Source organism: Rhinolophus ferrumequinum, chromosome 18, assembly GCF_004115265.2.
Source record: "Rhinolophus ferrumequinum isolate MPI-CBG mRhiFer1 chromosome 18, mRhiFer1_v1.p, whole genome shotgun sequence".
NCBI classification, from domain to species: domain Eukaryota; kingdom Metazoa; phylum Chordata; class Mammalia; order Chiroptera; family Rhinolophidae; genus Rhinolophus; species Rhinolophus ferrumequinum.
The window spans coordinates 17,310,707-17,326,693 of record NC_046301.1 but is presented as its reverse complement, the minus strand read 5'-3'; the positions used below and the strand labels follow the sequence as shown (position 1 = coordinate 17,326,693).

Below are 15,987 nucleotides of genomic sequence, written 5' to 3'. Positions count from 1 at the left end.
ACTGGGATATTTTATCTTGGGAGAATTAACATCTGTATTTTAACCACAGCTATCACATGAAGTCTTTAAGTCTCAGTTTTCCCAAATTAACTACATCTCTAAATTAGAGGTCCTTAATAAAGAAAAAGAAAAACAAAAACAAAACCCAGTAACTATTAGAAGTATCTTCAGATACACGTTTAATACAGGAAGTAACATAAAGAGAGAAAGTAGCATGTTGGGCTTATTTCATGTGAAGATAGCTAATATTTGTGAACACAGACTATGTGCCGGACACTGTTTTACATTGTTTAACTCATGTAGTCTTTGCAGTGACCTGCACATGCTACCACCCCTTGCTGCTTTTGAAGTTGGCAAGTTGAAAGTTAACACAGCCAGTAAGTGGCAGAAAGGGGCCCCACGCATCTCATCTACACCCACACTCTTTGCTTTCTTGACCACAGTGCTTGTATGTGTGTGAGCTACTAGACAGCATAAGCAAGAGCTGGATTCTTCATTCTTGTCCCCCTTGCTTTCTGTATTCTCCTTAGGGCTTACACACCCTAAAGTCTGTCTTGCTTTGAGGGTTTTGTATAATATTTGCTAGTGCCTGGTGGGAACCACTCTTCCCTCGCCCTTTATGTGGTTGGCTTGTTCTTATCCTTACGGCCTCACATAGGTGTCTCCACCTCTGAGAGGCCATCCTTCTCCTCCCAACATAAAGTAGGTTTCTCCTCCCCATCCCACCAGCCTCCACATCTCACCAGCATTCCATTTGCCGCCCCTTCCTAGCATTCATCACTTTTCCCGCTCACATGACAAATGTGACACGTGCTTATCTGCTTGCTTATAATTATCATTGGCTTTCTCCTGTCCTACATCCCCCAGTGTTTCCCACTCAAATATTGGCTCCACGAATGCAGAGACCCCTGTAGCTTTGTTTCAGGGACTCAATAAGCTGTGCTGGGTGAATTAAGGCAGATGTTCAATACGATACCTAACACATTGGATTTAGCAAAATTACCGTTGCTTGTGTACGTTTGTCTTTTTGGTAGGGATAGATCAAAAAACTAAGGCAGGTTTACTTTGCAGTTACAGGAGTCTGCAGTCACAAATTCCCTGGGAACTTAAGAGGAACATGTTTCTTTCTGAGAGTTAAAGTTTCACATAAAAACTTAATAGATCACAGTCAAGATGGGTAAATCACTTTAAAGAGGTTATAGGCGAGTGAGATCTGATGGTAAGCTGATTGCTGTTGCAACATCTCTAAAAGACAGTGTGTGCATAGAGGAAAGACTATGTGAGGAGGCTGGGAGAAGGCGACCAAGGTCAAAGGCTACAAGAGAAACCAGACCTGCCAATCCTTTGGGATTGGCCTTCTAGCCTCCAGAACTGTGGAAAAATAAGCTTCTGTTGTTTAACTTCCCCAGTCTGTGATATTTTGTTAAATAGCCTTAGCAAACGAATGCACCATCTAAGAATCAGGGGAAAGTTGGACATCCAATGATGGAGATAAGATAGTCATAAAGGCAAACCTTTGCTGTTTAAGTATCACTCAAGGAAGAAGAGCCCCCAGATGGTAGGTATTCTCATCTCGTTGGTAAGACTTTCTGTGATAGAGATGAGACAGATGGATTCATCAGTCTGTCTTGGTCTGATGCCATCATGTATTCGATTCTTGTATCATTCACAAAGCAAACATTATTCTGTGGTATAGCAAACAGACTTTTAAGGTGGCCCTCGCGATTCTCAACCACTGGCATTCATACCCTTGTGAAATCTCCTACCCTACAGTTTGGATGGGACCTGTCTTGCTTCTAACCAATGGAACATGGCAGAGGTGACTGGATATACACAATTACATGTATATAACATGCTATGTAACATTATGTGTTTATTTTACATAAGATTGCATCCATCTTGTCTGCTAGCTTTGAGAAAGTAGGCAGCCATGTTGGAGAACCCCATATGACTAGAAATGCAGGTGAAGGTAGGAGCGAAGAGCAGCCCCTAGCCAACTGCCAATAAGGCAGTAAAGCCCCTACCCTCAACTGAAGTGCTTAATTTCAGAAAAAACAACCCGAGTGAGCTTGGAAGGGGATCCTTCCCTAATTGAGCCTCAGAAGAGACCACAGCGTGGGCCAACACGTTGGTTGCAGCCTTGTGACACCCTCAACAGAGGACCCAAATGAGATGTGCCTGGATTCCTGGCCCATAGGAACTGTGAAATAATAAATGAGTGTTTTTAAAAATCAACTAAGTTAGTGGTAGTGTTGTTAGACAGTAGTAAATAACTAACATACTTCATTCCCAGACAGGTTCCTCTATAGGAAAAGAATTCACTGGTTAAACCAATGATAAGGATTTTCGTCCATATGATAATGATTTCTCATTATAAGTAAATACATGAGCATTCTAACTGTTATTTAGCATGCATAGATGTTTATTTACTGGAAAAAAATTGGGTTAGTCATGTTTTCATTATTCTTCCAGTTCATGTATCCACTATAGTTCTCATTGCAGATTAATTGATTGTCATTTTGGTTTACACCAGTCTCATAAGCTTAGAGATTACAGGTCAGCTCCTAAGTGGTAGATCTAACCTTCATGAAATAACAGAACATGGTTTCATCCAGACAACAAATACTACTTTGAGGGTCTTTTTTTGGAGACCTCCACTGCCTTCTAAATGGACCTCCTTTCTGTACCACCAACTACCAAGAGCCTTTTCATATTGTTATTTCCCTATTTATATTTACATGTTCAGCATCTTTAAATCAAAATGCTTGTATATTCCTGATGTTCCAACCTGCAGGAGGAAAACAAAACAAACAAAACACAAGTCTTTATCGGAATATTAATATTAGCTATCCTTGACTGTAATTTTGGTAATTAAACTAAAATGACCCAAAGCAGGACAATTAGGTGAGCCAGTTATTCCTGTAATGAGGTAAACTAGTTATTGTTTAATTTCAGTGGATTGTGTAGTTTATAGATAAAATAATTCATATGATCACTTTGTAAAGTTACTGCTTAGACCCTCAAAATCTAGCATGACTTTCTAGTTAATGATAAACAGCACTAAGAAATATCCATAATAGTTTCCCTATGTACTTTTTATTTTCAGTGACAAATTGAAATAGTGTAAGAAAATAGAAAAACTAAGTATTAAATGAGATTTTTATTATTGGGTTTTACTATTACTTGACCAAGTGTTACTGAATATGTGCTATTGAATTCCTGAAGTATTTGTTGAATATCTGTAATGTATAAGGCACTGTGTTATGTACTGTGGGATGTACTAGATAAGTGACAGGTGGCCCCTAGTTCCAATGAAGAGAAATAAAAAGGGACACGATTCTTATTATGCCACATATAATGCTCCTCTAGAGGTATTCTGAATGACTCTTAGTTTTTCATAGTGCCACACATTCTCTTATGTCATCTGTGTCTTTGCATTCCTCCCCCCCACTCCCGCCTACCAACATTTCCTTGGCTGGCTTCTGTCCATTCATCAAAACTAGCTCAGGTGAGAGTAAATGGGATCAAATATATGGTGATGGAAGGAGAACTGACTCTGGATGGTGAACACACAATGTGATACATAGATGGTGTATTACAGAATTGTACACCTGAAACCCATGTAACTTTACTAATCATTGTCACCCCAATAAACTTTTAAAAAATAAATAAAAAGAGAAAAACAACAACAGCAACAAAAACTAGCTCAGGTGGTGCTTTTTCTGGGATGTCTTCCCTGACCGTTCTTTTGTCTAAGGCTGGATTAGGTATCCCATTTATGCCCTTTATCTTCAAGGGATGGCAAACCCTTGCCATACCACTCAGTATGCTCCATTGCAGTTTCCCCTTTCTTCCCGCTCCTTGTTACTGCACTGGAATCCTCTATTCGAAACAGCAGTGTCTGATAAAGGTTAACTAACGGCTGTTCACCCTCTCGCACACTTATGTGAAGGTATGTCTAGTATATATTGTGTACACACACGTGTGCATGAATAGAGGTAAAGGTGGCAGACAATTTACAAATAATAAAATATGCCATGCTCTATTAAATTCTGTACAGTCACTGATTTACAAATTAAAGATGTTATGTTTGAATTAGTCTCTGTATTTAATAATTCTAGATTTGGATTTGATATTTCTGTTGTAGCAGGTGTGGAGGGAGATGGTGCTATTTTGCAGTGCAAACCCTTGAGTGTGATTCCAAACTACATAAGTGGTGCTTTTGGCTTAAAAGTCACACCGGAGTCAGAGAAGAAAATGGAGATGTTAGAGATTAGATAGATGGGCCCTCAAAGTAGTTTTTGTGCCTTTCTTTCCCTAGGTGACATGATTTATACATTCCTTTTAAAGCTTTGGTATTTCTGCTTTATCTGTAATTATTATCCTCGTCACTGATACTTTTTCTCATAGTATATCTCTTGATATATTATTTTCATTTGGTATTCCTTGTGCAAATGAGGAAGTTAAAGGCAAATCAGGTAAAACAATGGGTCATAATGTAGAAGCCATATCTGAGATCTTACCCAACAGATTGCACAATGCCAAGGTGAAAGAAAAATTTTTATTAAAAAATCCCTTTGTTTTAAATGTAAGGACAGCTTATCTTTGGGCTTAGTAGATGGCATTTCCAAAAGACTAAACACTTTTATTTCTGCCCTTTATTATTCTGGGTAAATTTTCCACTAGAATGTACTAGTTCTAATAAGTCAGGGAGGTTTTTTGCCTGCTTTGTTCTCTGCTGTATCCCAGCACCAAGTAAATGCCTGCTGCATATTAGAAGCTCAAACAAGATTTGTTAACTAAACAAATTAGCCCCAGCTGGATACTGAGTGGAACTGGAGCTGTGTGACATGTGGACCATTAGGAAATCGTATCACTGGTATCCAGGCTAGCTGAAAAGCGTTTGAGCTCCCACCCCATAACTTCGTGGATTTATAACAGCTGTGCGAGGGCAGTCAGGGATTCAATTCCTTAAATGTAATCTGGGTGCACATAATATGTAATTTTGCACACAGCACCTGGAATCATTGGAGCATCCAGGCAGCTGATACACACAGGAGTAACCGCAAGGACAGGGTGTAGTGGTAGAGCAATTGTCATAAGCTTCATTTTTACGAGACGGCATCCAATATGTCGTGTGTCCTAGCTCTGTTTTCATGCCATCTTTTCCAGGAAGCTCTACACTGCAACAGGCATGAGTTTGAGGCAGATGATAGTTGCTGGTAATAGGAATATATATGGAGTGTTTCCGCTCTGCCATCTCTGTCCTAAGCACTTTATACTCATTATCTCATTTAATATTGACCAAGCTTCTGTGAATTAGCTATTCCAATCATTCCAGCTTATTGATGAGGAAATAGGGATTGAAAGGTGTTTATATTGTTATGTTTATGTTGTTCTGTTTTACTGTAGGACGTTTAAATTCATAATACAGCAGTAAGAGAAATGTATTAGAAAGGCAGTGAGGGGTGGTGGAGAAAGTAGATGGTTGGTAGGAAACGTTAATTCACTTAATTAATCTTGGTCACCCCACAACCCCCGCTGGGCCTCAGTTGTCTCATCTGTTACATTAGTGAAGGTCTTCGAAATCCTCTGCAGTGTTTTTTAAAAAGTTGCTGTAATTCTTGTTTTGATTTGTTCTTTGAGTGAACCCACCTATTGCTTCTGTTCAGTGGAAATTCTTCTTGTTTTGTCTTTTCTCCTTTTCTTTCTATATTTTTTTCTCTTTTGTTTGGTGTCTCACCATGATTCTGCTATTTTACGGGTCAAATGGGATTTGGGGTTGAACTGAAAGCCAAAATAACAAGGCTAACACTTCCTAAGGGAAGTCATAGTTCACAGTAAATTTATCTTCTTTTGACCCTTATCAGAGTTGAAAGTTATTTCAGCCAAATTAAGGATTAACAAACAAGGCTTTTGTTGGATAGCTTGAGGCTCTCATTGCTAGCCGGATGCCATTGGCCGAAACTGTTCTGGTTTCACTAAATCTACATTTCTACGTAGCTTTTCATTCACTCATTTATTCATTCATTCATCCAGCTACATATCATTTAATGAATGCTGCCTATCTGGAGCCAATGACATAGTGGGTCACAGTGAGTGTCACTTTCCTTATGTCCAGGCAGCTATGCAACTGGAGGCAGGGGACTGCTCTATAAATTAACGAACAAAAAAGTTACCAGCGTGTTGTACTAAGTGCTATGTGAGAAGCGTGTGATAGGTGTTATGAGGATATGAGAAAGCTTGCTAAATTCCAACTAAAAGAGGGAAGGCCTTAGGAGGAGAGGATATTTAAGTTGTATTCTGACAGTTTTGAAAAGTGCTGTGTTGATAAATTGGTGATTTTCTGTGTCCAGTGACAGCATAACAGACGGTGACATGAGAACATGACATCTCAGGGATACTCTAATTCTCTGTGCTTTCAGTACCTTTCTTCAGCCAGGGTGAGAGTCACTGTCAGAACAGCATTTAATGCCAGGAGGGCTTGTTCAGAATGTCCATGTAGAGAGACAGAAAAGAATTGCACAGGATTTTGAAGTAGGAGAGAACATGCTGGGCTGTTGCAATGTGGGAAAGCTTGGAGGAGGGGTGGGATTTGAACTAGACTGTAAGCAGAGATTCCTGGTCAAATACTCGGAGAATAAGGAGGCCTAAGTGTCTTCCACGTTGGGAGATATAGACTACAAGGGAGGGAACCAGCTCTCCAAATGAAGTTGGGCGAGAGTGAGAAGACTAGCTTTGCTGGAGTAGAAAGGTTAGCTGTAAACATCTAGTTATAATGTTGAAGTGGTTGGGTTCAGATTTTGTAATATCATCAGTGTCATATTAAGGTATTTGGCATTAATGAAAGTAGCTGTCTAAGAGCTAAATGGTTTAGTTTAGAATTTTAGCTGCGACGCTTTTCAGTTATGTTGTCTCAGTCATGTCTCCTAATTTCTCTAAACTTTATAAGATGTAGATAATACCAGTTTCCCTTTCCATTTGTTTAAAATAATCAACTAAAAGAATATATATATATATATAAATATTATATATATATATAAATTTATATATAAATTGCAGTATTCTAGTCAAATAAATAGGTACATGTATAGCCAAGAACTTATAAGTAGAGCAACATAAGAAAATTGGAGAATGTAAATAGTGGAATTCAAGAGAGATTTGATAATGAGTAGGTTAAAGTAATTAAAAAAAAATAGGTGGTGATGGTAGTGGTCCACTAGGAATGCCTGCCTGTATCAGTTGTGGCCATTTTCAAGCTAAACTTGGTCAACCTGTGATGTAGCACAAGGCGTCTATAATGGTGCAATGACACCCCCACCGCACACGCACATCTTTTTCACCAACCTAGTATGGCCCAAGACAAAGGTGAGGGGTGGAGGTTTTTAAAAATGGAAACTGAGAGTGAGACGGTAACAGATATTCTTTTTAGTGCGGTAAGGTTTAGAAACAGGCTGATGGAGATAAGCCTCCTCGAGCCAGGTGTATGATTGGTTTTTAGAATTTTCATGCTCAGGCCCGAGTACCAGGATGGCTTGCCTCAGGAACAATGTGCTCCATGTCCTCCTATACTATCTTAAGGAACAAAAAATGGCTTTCCACCCATGCCAGAGGTAAGCCATAAATGGACGGGAGGCCTTGGGTGTGGAACAGAGGGAAGGGCTTGTTAAAAGGACAAAAGAACTGGGTAGCACAGGATTCAGGCAAGAACATACAAGAGGAATGCTTTCCGTCCATAAAGGTGGTGGCCTTGTGGTGTGTCCTGAGAGCTCAGGCCGTGCTGAAAGCGCTCAGAATACACCAGACAGACTGAAGAAGCCATTTTTGAATTCTCATCCCCTTGATGGCTGTCTGTGGTTGGCTTATACCACTTTCCCCTGATATAAGAATTAATTAGTCTTCAGGTTTCCACGTATGTGCTTGGCTGGCCATCCCACAGAGCCATCTCCCCACTTCTAGTCACTAGCACATAAATATGTAGTTCTCCACTGTGGGTTGCAAGAGGATACAGAGAGCAGCAGAAGGGGCAAGTGATCCAGCAAATGATCCATCGCTCTCTGTGGGTTAGCTTTATTTACCTTCATTTCTGTGATAAGGACCTTGGCTCTGAGGTTGGTATTTCTATTTCCTTTCTTCCTGCAGGAACCAGAGTATTTGGGCTTTAAGAATGGTGATAGGTGGAGACAGTGGTTGGTGGAGGAGGGCCACGTCTTGTGCAACCCCCTCAAACCAATCTGCCCTCCCTCCCACTGTAGTTCTTTAAAATACAGTTGACCCTTGAACAACACAAGCTTCAACTGTGTGGGTCCACTTAAACATGGATTTATTTCAATAAACATTGTAAATGTATTTTCTCTTACGATTTTCTTAATGACATTTTCTTTTCTCTAGCTTACTGTATTGTATAATACATATAACATATAAAATATGTGTTAATTGACTGTTTATGTTATAGGTAAGGCTTCCTGACAACAATAGGGGTGGTCAAAAGTTATACATGGATTTTTGACTGTGAGGGGTGTCAGCACCCCTAACCACTGTATTGTTTCAAGAGTCAACTGTACATATAAGTATATACAGGTATATAAATGTGTATTACATATAATATAAATGTATAATATATAATACAAACATGTAATATATCATATTATATAATGTATAATATAATATATATAATTATATAAAATTATGTAAATGTGTATATATGTATACATATATATTTGCATTTATTGAGTACCTGTTTAATGCTTGCCAGTCGTTCATTGAATATTTACTAAGTCCCAACCATGGCACTCACAATGTAAGCATTAGTCTCTCACATTTTACAATAGAGAAAAGAGAGGTGCAGGTGCAGGGAGTATAAGAATCTCATCTTAGATCAAAGAGTTAACGTGAGAAGGAGTTGAACATTCTCATCCAGATAAAAAAATTCATACTAAAAAAACCTTAAGTCACTAAATTCCTGCTTATTTCTCTGAATCCATTCTAATACCACAAGCAAAGGAGCAGAGACAGTCCTTTTGTGTAAATTTCTCACTGCCTTGTGCTTTTGCTGGAGTATGGTGTAGTTATGAGAAGCAACGTTGTATTTTGATGTCTTTCCAACTTCCCACCAACTCCTCATCTAGCGAAATGACCGAGTGGCCCACCGCACCAGCATAGTTTCTCCCTTGTTACTGGAGAACAGGTCAGGGGTGGAGATACCTCAGAGCTCGTCTGCTAGGTCCATCTTGCTCTCAGGCCTTCCCTGGGGCATATACGTGCCAGTGCCCATCACCTCTTAGGCGATGAGGCAGCATCATTCCCTTGCAACTCCAGCTGTCGAGCAGAATTTCATAGTTTTATGTGCCAGTGACACAGAGCTTTTTAGATCTAATTGAATACAACAACAACAACAGGGCAGTGTGACAGGCAATCTTCAGAGACAGAAAGGGCTTTGGAAAGAGAAGATAAAATTAATGGGATCTATTACTGACAATCCAAGAAAACTAAATCTTTAGCGTTCACTGACTGTGAAGCAGTAATATATAACTGAAGAATGTAGAAAACAGCTAAATATTTTCAAATTTATTTTAACAGCTTGGTATAAACCAGAAAAGCAATTCATTCATTCACTCACTCATTTATTCAATTAGTTAATATGTGCTGCATGCTTTCTATATATCAGGCACTATTAAGCACTATTAATCAGCATAGCCTTTAAAAATTCCACTTGGCTAAAGTATAGGTCCACGTGTTCTTTAACTAACTGGTATTCTTTTTACTTTTGGAGTAATCTGATTTGAATTAGCTCTTTGCCATCCTTTTGCCCAAACCCTCAAAGTATCATTTTATTTAATTCCATGGCTGTTAATAAAACTTTTCCACTTGTCAGGCTAATGTTTTCAGTTTCTAGAAAAGTGTGAAATAATACTTCTTTGATTTTTTTTTTTTGCAAGGAGATAATTATGCTACTTATGTAAGAATTTATAAAGACTTAGCACATGTGATAAGAATGGAGTTTTGTTATTAAATAAAACTCACAAAAAATTCTTATGCATTTTCTGGTTACACAAATAGTTATTGGACTACTTTAAATATAAATGTTAGTGTATGTGAAAAATGGTTAGCTATCTACTTTAACATAACCAAATCAAACATTGCTCAGGTTACCCAGGTGGTGGGGTGAGAACTCAAGGTGTAGGGTTAAAATGAAAAATGAGAGGGAGGAAGAGAAGGAAAAAGAAAGTGAGGCAGATGGGAGTTGGGTGGATTTGAAGCTTTTCTGAATGCATAAATGTTTCCAGCTGGGGGTGCCAGGCCCCCTCCACCTCCTGCCCCACTTCGTACTCTTCCGTTTCTGGAAGACAGCAAAGGACTGGCTGAGGACTCCTAGAAATCTTTGGATAAGTGGGGCAGGGCTGGTGAACAGAAATATTTTATTTAATGGGAGCCAGGTAGAAAAACAGGAGGGTGATTACAAGGAGCAACTTTAGCATAAGAGAGAGCTGATGAGGAACTGGGCTTTACAGATTGGAAGAGGGTGTGTCTTTCTTCAGGGGTGGGGGTGTGTACAATGAGATAAGAAAAATGAGGCCTGAAATGGAAGGAGAAGGAAATACAATTCATAAACAATTCGGTTGTGTGTGCTGCATATATGCTGCAGGTGGTGAAATCTATGATTAACAAGAGTTCATCTGAGGTCTGTAAAAGCGTTTATTTATATGCAGAAATGTTGGAATGACATACTGTTTAAAAGGTGCTAGTACGTTTCTTTTCTTTTTTTAAATAGAATTTAAAATGGCTTAATTGTAGATTATCTTCTGGGTGTCAGTTCAGAATCAATGCACAGCCTGCCTTCAGGGAGCTTATAGTCAATTGTACGGTACTCAGTCTTCTCCCCACTCAAATTAGCTCAAAATTGTTTTTATCAAACTGTAAGTTTGTATTTTATCCCTCCCCTAAATTATGACACCTTGATAAATGTTAGTGCTATAACTTCATAATGAAAAAATGCAGTAAAATATTACTTAATTAATTTTCATAATGTGTTGAAAAATTTCAGTGGATAAAGAAGCAAATATAATGAGGGCTCTAACTTAATTTTCAAATGAGTATTCAGGGATTTAAAAAAAGAAGAGGAGAAGAAAAAGTGCTGGGCTCCTGGGACGTGGTTGTTTAACAAAGGAACACATTAATGTCATTGAAAATTGCTTCATTACTTGGTGTGAAACAAAATACATAAAGAAGCAATTTTGGTTTCTTTCTGTTCTTTCACAGCACTGAAAATCAATGTGACTTCTGTAGTAGTATACATTCTTTATGGGAGACACAAACTAATTTTTTCTGAGTTTTATTGATTTCCTACATTTTCCTACTTTTTTGGGGGGAGGGTTGGGAGGGTCTTATTGAATCTTATAACTAGCTACTCACCCAAAACAATAAATTATAGTTTGGAGGGGTAGGGAAGAAAAATAATGTTTTTATTTTCTTATTTATGTATTTCTTATATGAGAGGTGGCATTCATTTTATATATATATATATATATACACATTATGTATATAAATATATATATACACACATATACATATATATGTGTGTATATAAAATATACACACATATATATGTATAAAACGGGGGAGCCAAAAATGTGTACACATGACTTACATTCATCTTTTGTTATCGGTATACGAGTATATTGAGTATTACAATTTTAATATAGTTTTGTCCTTTCTTAAAATATGTTTACTTTTTTTGGCACCCGTGTGTGTATGTGTGTGTGTGTGTGTTTATTTATTTATTTTGGTGGTTGGATCACTACTCATCAGTGGTGAGATGAAAGCATCTTTCATCTTTTATGTCGACCTATATTTTCTAGGAAAGCTTTTCAAGAGAGAAAACACATATTCCATGAACTACAGAATACCAGAATGTGAATTTGGTTCTTAGTGCTAACTTGGAAATTAATCTTAGAATATCACCTTTGGTTTTTAAGTATTCCCTATATTTTAGAGAACTTTTTATGACTCTAACAGAGCAAGGAAGTAGTCAACAGCACAATGAAGTCGTTAAGAGTAGAGATCTAGCTACTGATGGACGGACTGAGTTTCAGTCCTGGCGCTTTTGCTGGGTTTCTCCCATCTGTAAAATGGGCATGATAACAGTGCTCACCTTTTAAAGTTGATTGTTATGCATGCTGACTGACTTAATGTTTATTAGTCACTTAGAACAGATTTGGCACACAGCACAACGCTGTTGTTAATAAACAAAGTAAGTAGATCACTCCTTGATAAGTTGGAAATGTATTACAGCATCCAGAGGATTACGTAGAAAGCAATAAAAATCCATGCCTATTTGCAGTGCTGGGTATTTTTGCATGTTCCTATGCTGTAAATTTTTGTGTATTTTTCCCTAATAATGTGATCTATTGGTAGCTTTTAGATGCTGATATTATCCCAGAAACTTCTGTTTCTACTTTTTTCTCTTTGAGTTTGCTACATATTATACAACCAGAATATGGCAGATGGTTTACAATGCCACATGAGAAGGACTTTTTTTCCAATTATGTTTTCATCAGGCAAGCGGCCCTGCTGTGATGGGAATAAATGGTTATGACATTGCTATGAAATTGATATTGTCTGTTCTAGAAGGCTATAGAATTGAAGAAACACTGGCCAGAATTATCCTTCACCTTTTCTAAATATAAAGGTCAAAATTGAGATAAATAAAGGAAGAGTAGGTAGTTTTCCCTTTTCTTCTTGCCATCCAGTTGCTATCTAGAATTTACAAAGCAGAGGGACAGAATTTGTATGTGTGTGCAGCCCCTTGCAATGGAAAAAATACTCTTTCTCATTCATGCCCAAATACAGACTAAAAATGTGGATGGCATATTTAAATAATTCCTTAATTTGCTATCTCATGCTCTTAAAATTATTTTTAGGTAAATATCACAACAATTTAGTTTATTTTTAAGTTCTAGTCTCAGTAAAACAGTTACATTTGAAAAGGTCAAGATTATTGACCTATAAGTATTAATAATCCTTTTGCAATTACCATAATAATTTGTTCCATGTGCCTATAAAATGTTTCTCAGAGTTACTGGATTATCACCTACTGAGAAATTCAAAAATATCTATTTGATATTTTTTCCAACTGAGAGGCACTTTTGCTTCCATCCTGAGTAGTGCTGAATTGTGTATTGAAGTGTGTCCTATGAAATATCATCATCTTCAGTAGCTGTTAAGTGTATCCTATGATTATCTAACGCGATTATCAATGCATTCCTTCTGCTCTTAATATATCAATGATGAGAAAGAGACCATTGTTCTTTGAGAGTTTTTTTGAGAGTCACTTTTGAGTATTTTTGGAAAAATGCATTAAGTGCCCGATTTTCATTGGGACACTGGGGAGTTTACATGATATTGAGGAGAGAGAGAGGGGACATAATGGAAGCAATGAAGTCCCATGTCCAAGCCCTTTCTTTATTTCTTCATCTAGTTATTGCTTCCACATTTCTAAGTCCCCTGTTTATATGAGGGGAAAACTGGAAGAGTTCCCATTAGCAAGCCGATTCCTGGATGATTCAAGCATTCAGGTAGTGCTGGGGCGGACTTTGGACCTTGGTGAGTCACCAGAAGTGAGGAAGTCCAGATCACACCAAGTAAGGTTGGGCTGGGAACCAACTTGAAAATGAAAAGGAGGACTTGAGAAAAACAACTGTCTTGGTAAGATCAGACTGCTCTTTCTCCCTATGATTTATAATTCTATCCAACAGCAGACAGAAGAGGAGAAAAGGAAAGGGAAAAGAATAATCAAAACCAAACTAAAATCCAAGGCACTGAATGCAGAGGAGGAAGGTTCGGTCCTGAGCTTGTAGGTTCTCCCATTTTAGCTCCGGAACTGTAATCTTTTAATTGAAGCTTTGCTCATTTCCTAAGCATTTAACTGTTACTGACAAATTTCATGGAGTGTCTATTTTGAAAACACGGTAGTTTTAGGCAAGCAATGTCTTAAGTAAATTTGTGTTTAATTGCAAGAAGGTAGAGTATGATTTGAGACTACCCGAATTAGAAATGTTTTTTTATTCCTTTTCAGGAGTGTAAACAAATAAACGGCCATAATGGAAAAAAAAAATTTTTGTTCTTTAGAGTATGTAATGAACTATGTAGAGGAGGATTTCAAAATGTGATTACTTTGGCTGTGGTAATTTAAGACAAGCACTGTGTTTCTGTAAGGGATGTGCTTTTTTTCTGCACTTTTCCCAATGTGTATTTCACTGTTATTACAGGTATCAGAAACAAGACACATATGTAATGAAAATACATTGACTTATTTCAGCACATACTCATTCAACCTTAATGTAGTAGGTAAAATGAAGAGGTTTTTCTCATTCATTCTATGCTTTCTGCAGAGAAGATGAGCACGCTGTTTCTTTTAGCCTCATTTTCTCCCTCTAACGGAAGGCTAGAGGGGTCACCTCTCCCTACCAGGAGTGAACTACTGGAAGAATGACTACGTATAGGTAGTTATAGGTAGTGATCAGTGTCTTCTGCCCAGCCCTCATTTCCTCATTTCCAGGCAAGGTACACCCTAGACCCCAGTGGGCTGAGTGATGTTTCTTGCCCATCCTTAGAGCCGAACTCAGTTATGTTGCTGTTTGTGGATTCAAATGTATTCAAAGGATGATACTCTTCTTCAGGGTAGTTATTCAGATTGCAACACTTTATATAAGGAATGGGGCCCTAAAACTCGAACTCCTGTCTGCCCTTGAAATAGGCTGAGTAGACCTAGGGCGAATTAAACGACTTACACCAGCGTCCTTCCTTGTAACCTGTATGTAAATAAGGAATGTACAGGATCAGATACCTGATCTGTAAAATGATGGCACTGGAGTGAGTGATCTCTGAGGCCGACTAGGCTCTGGGAACCAGTCAGAGGACGGTTGAAAGCCCCAGGAGGCGGTCCACATGGTCCTTACTTCTCTACAAAGCCCAATGGAACTCACCGATAAAAAAAGAATGTCACTTACTCTTTTACATTATTTTATGAGTTACTTATAACTTTGCATATAAGTCTGATTGCACGCTTAGAAACTGACAGTTGCAGAAGTTTGCAGTTCTTTTTAATCCCTTAGAGAATCTCAATATACGCAGAACTTCATGTAGCGCGTAGAAATTTCTGAACTTAGAAGATTTGGGTTTCAGTACTGGTTCTGCCCTTTCCTGGCGCTGCAGCTCTGCACAAGTTACATGTTCTCTTCAAACTCAGTTTCTTAATGGAAAATGCAATCGTTCCTATGAGTTTCATTCCTTTACCAATAGCAGACTGACTGTTCCTGCTGCCACTTCAGTCTGATAAATAAGGACCATCCTTTCACTCCTTTTCCAGTTTCTTCACCTTCAATGAGTGGAAAATTTCATTTTGATTCTTCATCATATTATTTCTAGGCTAACTCTCCTCTCTTCCATTTCTATGGCCATTACCCTAGTTGAGATTATTATGACAGTGTGCCTGAAATAATGTAACAGATCCCTAATAAGCATGGATGCCTTCTGCAGCTTTCATTTTTACCCCCTTCATATTGTATCTCATCCTCGCTGCCAGTTTAATCTTCTTGAGGCCCGGCTCTCATCCAATAATTTTTCTTCTTAAAAGTCTTTAAATGGATCTCTCTGTGAACTGAATAAAGACCAACCTGAAAGTGCATCTAACACATGGCGTACCCTAGTGTGTCTGTCACTAGGTCAGCGAGGCTCTGGCAATCAATGCATTTTCTCTGATGTTTCCTCATATTTAAATTCAGGTTTTGCATTTTTGGCAAAGATACCAGAAAGTGAGGTTGTGACCTTCTCAATACATCATATGCGAAGGCATTTGATGTTGATTTATTCCCTTACTGAAAATGGTTAACTTTGACCACTTGGTGAAGGTGATGAATGCTGGATTTCTGCACTGCAAAGTTACTGTATTTCTTTGTGTACAATAAGGCTCTTATGGAGGAAAAAAAC

The 15,987-nt window shown here is 38.1% G+C and overlaps 1 protein-coding gene across 8 annotated transcripts in view; it reads left to right on the top strand.

Annotated features, from left to right (window-relative positions):
* INPP4B (inositol polyphosphate-4-phosphatase type II B) overlaps positions 1-15,987 on the top strand; it is a 613,177-nt gene that overhangs the window by 213,150 nt on the left and 384,040 nt on the right. Inside the window, exon 1 of one of the 8 annotated variants that reach the window (XM_033135155.1) lies at positions 13,652-13,704. The exons of the other annotated variants lie outside the window; for them this stretch is intronic. The gene's annotated coding sequence lies outside the window, so the exon portion shown is untranslated. Of the gene's footprint in view, positions 1-13,651; positions 13,705-15,987 lie in introns of those variants that run through there. 8 annotated transcript variants of the gene reach the window in all.